The sequence below is a fragment of the Delphinapterus leucas genome, chromosome 2, assembly GCF_059928025.1.
Source record: "Delphinapterus leucas isolate spDelLeu-1000000601 "Yukka" chromosome 2, BTC_Dleu_Yukka2, whole genome shotgun sequence".
Lineage (NCBI taxonomy): Eukaryota > Metazoa > Chordata > Mammalia > Artiodactyla > Monodontidae > Delphinapterus > Delphinapterus leucas.
The window spans coordinates 54919228-54925459 of NC_143130.1; the positions used below are offsets into that span (position 1 = coordinate 54919228).

General features: G+C 48.6%; 1 pseudogene; it reads left to right on the forward strand.

Moving 5' to 3' along the window:
• Positions 1-3839, forward strand: part of LOC149750019 (polyadenylate-binding protein 2 pseudogene) — a 28251-nt pseudogene extending 24412 nt beyond the window's left edge.
• Positions 3840-6232: the final 2393 nt, after the last annotated feature.

A 6232-nucleotide genomic window follows, 5' to 3' on the forward strand; every position in this document is an offset into this window, starting at 1 on the left:
CAATCAATGTGATACACCATATTAATAGATTAAAGAATAAAAACCACACGACCAGATCGATTGAAGCAGAAAAAGCTTTTGACAAAATTCAACACCATTTACAATAAAAACTCTCCAGAAAGTGGGCATAGAGGGACCCTACCTCAACATAATAAAGGCCATATATGGCAAACCCATAGCCAACATCATTCTCAATGGTGAAAAACTGAAAGCATTTCCTCTAAGATCAGGAACAAGACAAGGATGTCCACTCTCGCCACTCTTGTTCAACATTGTTTTGGAAGTCCTAGACACAGCAATCAGAGAAGAAAAAGAAATGAAAGGAATCCAAATCAGAAAAGAAGTAAAACTGTCACTGTTTGCAGATGACATGATACTATACATAGAAAAGAAGATGCCACCAGAAAACTACTAGAGCTAATCAATGAATTTGGTAAAGTTGCAGGATACAAAATTAATGCACAGAAAACTCTCACATTCTTATACACTAACAACGAAAGATCAGAAATAGGAATTAATGAAACAATCCCATTTACTATTGCAACAAAAAAATAAATATCTAGGAATAAACCTACCTAAGGAGGCAAAAGACCTGTACTCACAAAACTTTAAAACACTGTTGAAAAAAATCAAAGATGACACAAACAGATGGAGAAGTATACCATGTTCTTGGATTGGAAGAATCAACATTGTGAAAATGACTCTACTACCCAAAGCAATCTACAGATTCAGTGCAATCACTATCAAATTACCAATGGCATTCTTCACAGAATTAGAACAAAAATTTTACAATTTGTATGGAAACAGAAAAGACCCTGACTAGCCAAAGCAATCTTGAGAAAGAAAAATGGAGCTGGAGGAATCAGGCTCCCTGACTTCAGACTATACTACAAAGCTCAGTAATCAAGATAGTATGATACTGGCACAAAGACAGAAATATAGATCAGTGGAACAGAATAGAAATCCCACAGATAAACCCACACACCTATGGTCACTTAATCTATGACAAAAGAAGCAAAAATATACTTGGAGAAAAGACAGCCTCTTCAATAAGCGGTGCTGGAAAAACTGGACAGCTACATGTAAAAGAATGAAATTAGAACACTCCCAAACACCATACACAAAAATAAACTCGAAATGGATTAAAGACCTAAATGTAAGTCTGGACACTATAAAACTCTTAGAGGAAACATAGGCAGAACACTCTTTGACATAAACCACAGCAAGATCTTTTTTGACCCACCTCCTAGAGCAATGAAAATAAAACCAAAAATAAACAAATGGGACCTAATTAAACTTAAAAGCTTTTTGCACAGCAAAGGAAACCATAAACAAGACAAAAAGACAACGCTCAGAATGGGAGAAAATATTTGCAAATGAAGCAACAGACAGATGATTAATCTGCAAAATATACAAACAGCTCATGGAACTGAATATCAAAAAAACAGACAACCCAATCCAAAAATGGGTGAAAGACCTAAATAGACATTTCTCCAAAGAAGACATACAGGTGACCAAGAGGCACATTAAAAGATGTTCAACATCAGTAATTATTAGAGAAATGCAAATCAAAACTACAATGAGGTATCACCTCACACCAGTCTGAATGGCCATCATCAAAAAATCTACAAACAATAAATGCGGGAGAAGATGTGAAGAAAAGGGAACACTCTTGCACTGTTGGTGGGAATGTAAGTTGATACAGCCACTGTGGAGAACAGTATGGAAGTTCCTTAAAAAACTAAAAATAGAACTACCATATGACCCAGCAATCCCACTACTGGGCATATACCCAGAGAAAACCATAACTCAAAAAGACACATGCGGGCTTCCCTGGTGGCGCAGTGGTTGAGAGTCCACCTGCCGATGCAGGGGACACGGGTTCGTGCCCCGGTCCGGGAAGATCCCACATGCCGCGGAGCGGCTGGGCCCATGAGCCATGGCCGCTGAGCCTGCGCGTCCGGAGCCTGTGCTCCACAACGGGAGAGGCCACAGCAGTGAGAGGCCCGCGTACCGCAAAAAAAAAATAAATAAAAAATAATGTATTGTGTACTTGAAATTTGCTAAGAGATCTTAAGTGTTCTCACCACACCAAAACTAGCGGTAACTATATGAGGTAATGGCTATGTTAATTAGCTTGTGTTAATCATTTCATAATATACACATGTATCCAAACATCATGTTGTACACCTAAATATGTACAATTTTTATTTGTCAATCCCACTTAGTAAAGCTGGGAAGAAAAATAACGTGGGTGTGGCAGGGCATGTTTCAAATCCAGGAGGTGCTTCTCCGAGTGCCCTGGAGAGCCTTGTCTTGCCTCTGACCTTCAAGCACACACAGGTCCCTTAATGAGAATCCTAAACAACTCTGCACAGTGGCCTGGTTTCCACTGCACAGGGACACAGGGACCAGGAGCTAGCTTCTCACTTCCTCTGTGCTACACAGAACAAGGTGACATCTTTCCCACCCACCTAGAACAGACCCTCATCTTCAAGTCCAGGGCTGTTGTGAGACTGGGGAAGGAGGGAGCAGGGAGAAGGGGGCAAGAGGAGAGTGGAAGCTTCTGCAGGCGATGTAGATGTAGCAGAAGGAACTAGAAAAGACCTCCACCTCTGAAATAGCTGGGTCAGGTCACTGAAGCTTCAAACCAACTGCAGCTGGAAAAGTGAAAATAAATTAGCCTTTAATCTGAATTGTATTTATAGCAATGGCTTAAATTTGATCCAACGTACACTACGTGTTTGCTGCCTTCAGTGGAGCCTGGAGAGCAGAGAATGGGCTCAAACTCAGCCTACTCCTCAGTGAGGGTGACGTTCCTCCCCAGGAGGCTGTTGGGTGGGAACCCAGGGCCTTTGCCATCTCAAGAGCCAGGGGCTGGACCCCTTCCAGCAGCCAGTCTGCCCATCCCCCAACCTCCTGCCCTTTAAGCTTAGAACTAGCAATTTCCTTTTCATTCACTTTCATTTTCAGGGATTGGAACTGAGAGAACATTGAACTAGTGCGATGTGGTGAGCAGCAGCTGGGGCGAGAGTCAGAAAAGCAACCGGGCCTTCCTTCCTTCTACCACCTTATGGCAGGGTGGCCCCCACAGCCCCTCTCCTGGGACCTCCAACCACTCCATCCTGCCCACCTCCCCGGTACTAACAAAGAACCCATGGCATGTGCTCAGTAAAACACTGAGCCCAGCATGAGGAGGCTAGAGGGGTCCTTAGGACAGAAAGACCACCCCCTGAGCACAGGGCAGGGGTCGCCAAGAACAGGGTCTCTGCCTGGCCCTAAGGTCGGCCTCTCTAAACCCCAAAAGCCAATGCCCAGGGCTTTCGTCCCAAACCTCCTTTCAGGGTTGCTGAGGACTAAGGGAGTCTCTGTTCCCCAGTGTGGTGGCTATGGTGGGTCTGGAGATGCAGGGAGACCCAGATTCAAATCCCGCTTCTGCTGACTGCCCTGAAGGCCCAGGGTGGGCTTCTCAGGCTCTTAGGTCCTGCGTCCTCCTTCACAGAGGGCAGTGACTTAGTTCTAGGCTCACAACAGGGGTAGGTTAAAGGGAAGGTGGTCTCTGTGTCCCAGCAGTGTGTGTGTGTGTGTGTGTGTGTGTCTGGGCAGTGTTCACACAGGCCTGGAACAGCAGGCTGTAAGGATGTGTTCATAGGCTGACCTGCTGTGGAGAGAACAGCATGGGCGTGAAAACCCTCAGGAGACAACACCCCTCGAGGATGGGGTTAGGGGAGGTGCCGCAGGCCCCACCCTGGTCCCAGTGCGCAGGCCAGGCGCCAGCTGGAGGCTTCTGAGCCTTTCCTATTGATACCTCTTGGATGACATCCACAGAACATAGCTGAAAACCCCTATCTCTTTCTCTCTTTCTCTCTCTCTCTCTCTCTCTCTCACACACACACACACACACACACACACACACACTCGCACATGAGCTTGTATACCTTTCCTCATGTTGGCACCATTGGGGCCGATGGTGGTGTCAGTCCCTGGTGGGAGAGCCTGTCTGTCTTTCTGTCCACTTCTGCTCATGCCAGGGAGGAGACCAGGCCCAGAGGCATGGCTGTAGGCATGCACCTCTTCAGCTCCTGCCCATGGCTGTCCATGATAAGGGATGAGAGCTGAGGGGCCCAGTTCTCCAGGCAACAAGGCCCTAAAGAGGAACTCCAATCGCTTGAAGCAGGGCAGGCTGTATACAAAATCATGACAGGACATTCCCCTCTTCACCCCCTCCTGGTCCTCAGGAATGGGTTACATCAAGGTCAGCAGCTGGGCTTGGAGGGCCTATGTTATGGGGAGACAGCTGGGTGAACCCTGAGCCAGGGGAACATGGAGGTTGGGGTACAGATATCCCTCTCGGAAAGCCACTCCTCTCCAGCCATCTTTAGTCCGCGGATGGAGATGGTGGCACCCTTGGGTAAGGCCCAGGGCTGGGCCCTGCCTCTCCCACACTGGAGGAAGAACTTGGCCAACCATGGTAGCCAGAAGCCTTGGGCTTGGCCCAAAAGACATGCGGTTTCCCAAAAATACAAGAACTCCTCTCCCTGCCTGAGCCCAGGAAAGGAGGGGAGTTGCAGAGGGTCTCTCCAGTGTCCTGCAATTTCACTAGGCTGGCAGGAGAAGTTCCCTGACCCGTGGCCAGAGGGCGCCCTGCTCCAACAGACCCAGCCCCTGCCCTGCTGCACGACTGCCTACCTGGCCCAGCCTCCATGGCCTGCAGAGAAATGGATGGCCCTCTGAGAAGAGTTTGTGGGCTTGATGAGTTTACTTTACCAAGTATTCCCAAGTATGATCCCATCTGGGGAAGAAGGAACCCTTGTGGCTGTGTGTGGACGTATGTAAATACAGACACTGAAGCTGCTGGGGCAGAGAGAGGCCCAAAGGAGCCCTAGTGTGCCTGGGGGGGCCAGCTGAAGGGGAGTCAGGGCAAACTTTCTTCTCTGAACTTCTTGGAACTTTCTAATCGACATTTTGCATTCTTTGTGTTCTAGAAAAATTTTTTAATGTAATTTTGCTTTTCTGCGTATGCCACAGGCTTGTGAAGAGTATTTCCTGTGTGTGTGTATGTGTGGGTGTGGGTGGTATGTGTGTGGTGTGGGTGTGTATGGTGTCAGTGTGCATGTGCATGTGGGGATGTGTGTGTGTGCGTGTGGGTGGGTAGGTGTGGGGGTGTATGTGGTGTGTGGTATGGCTATGTGTGTGGGTGCCTGTGTATGCATGGGGTGGGGTGGTGTGCACGTGTGTGTGTGGTGTGGGGGTGTGGTATGTGTCATGTGGGTTTGTATGTGTGAGTGCGCTCACATGCTTTGCTTTCATTTCTAGCATGTGGCCCAGGTGCAGGCCCAAGTAGGACCCTGTGTCCACTCTGGGGATTTGCACGGGGTGAGGGTCAGCAGCACATCAGGAGCAGGCCAAAGAGTGGAGGGGAAGTCTGGAAACCCAAAAACTTTTCCTGTGAGAGTCTCTCGATACAAGCAGCTTCTGGAACTGTGAAGTCTCCACAGCCCTCACAGCTGGGACCTACTAATCCTTGTACTATTCTCAGCTAAACATCTCAGAGCTTCTCAGCCACCAAAGGCTGCAGGGAGCACATCTGCAGTTCACCCCCACAAACACGGTTCCATAAAGAACAGCCTGCCCCCTTACATGACAGCCACCGAGGAATCTCGGGGCCACTGGGGGCTCTTGGAACCCCAGGCTCTGCTTGGCTTCCCTCATTCCAGAGCTGTAGGTTGAGAGCCAAGAAACACAAGACCCAAAGCCACATGAATTGCTGTGGATTCTGAGAAAGGCAGGTGGGTGCAGGCAGCCAGGGATCCTCCACAGAACCAAGTGGCCCTCTGAACTCCACTTAACCCTGAACGCGCCTCTTTAGCCCAGCCGCAGTGGGAAAGGCAGGGGCCTCCCCATGCTGTGTGGTCGGGCTCACTGGTGGGCCTGTGAGGACCTGCCCCACAGAAGTGAGGAAAGGAAGAAGGCACTGGAGAGGCCTGGCCAAGGCTGTCTGCACAGTTAGACTGTGGCTGGGACAGAGTGGGAAGGAAAGCCAATGAGTAGTGTGTCCCACTGTGTTTTCCAAAGATCAACAGTATCTCCCATCTCTGTGCTTTACTGCAATTGGCCTTGACATTCTTCTTATCAAGGTGGGGGGCGGGTATGCCCGACTCCCTTGAATCTGGGGAGCCTGTGACTTGCTTATAACCAATGGAATGATGTTGTGTGACCTCCAAATCTCACA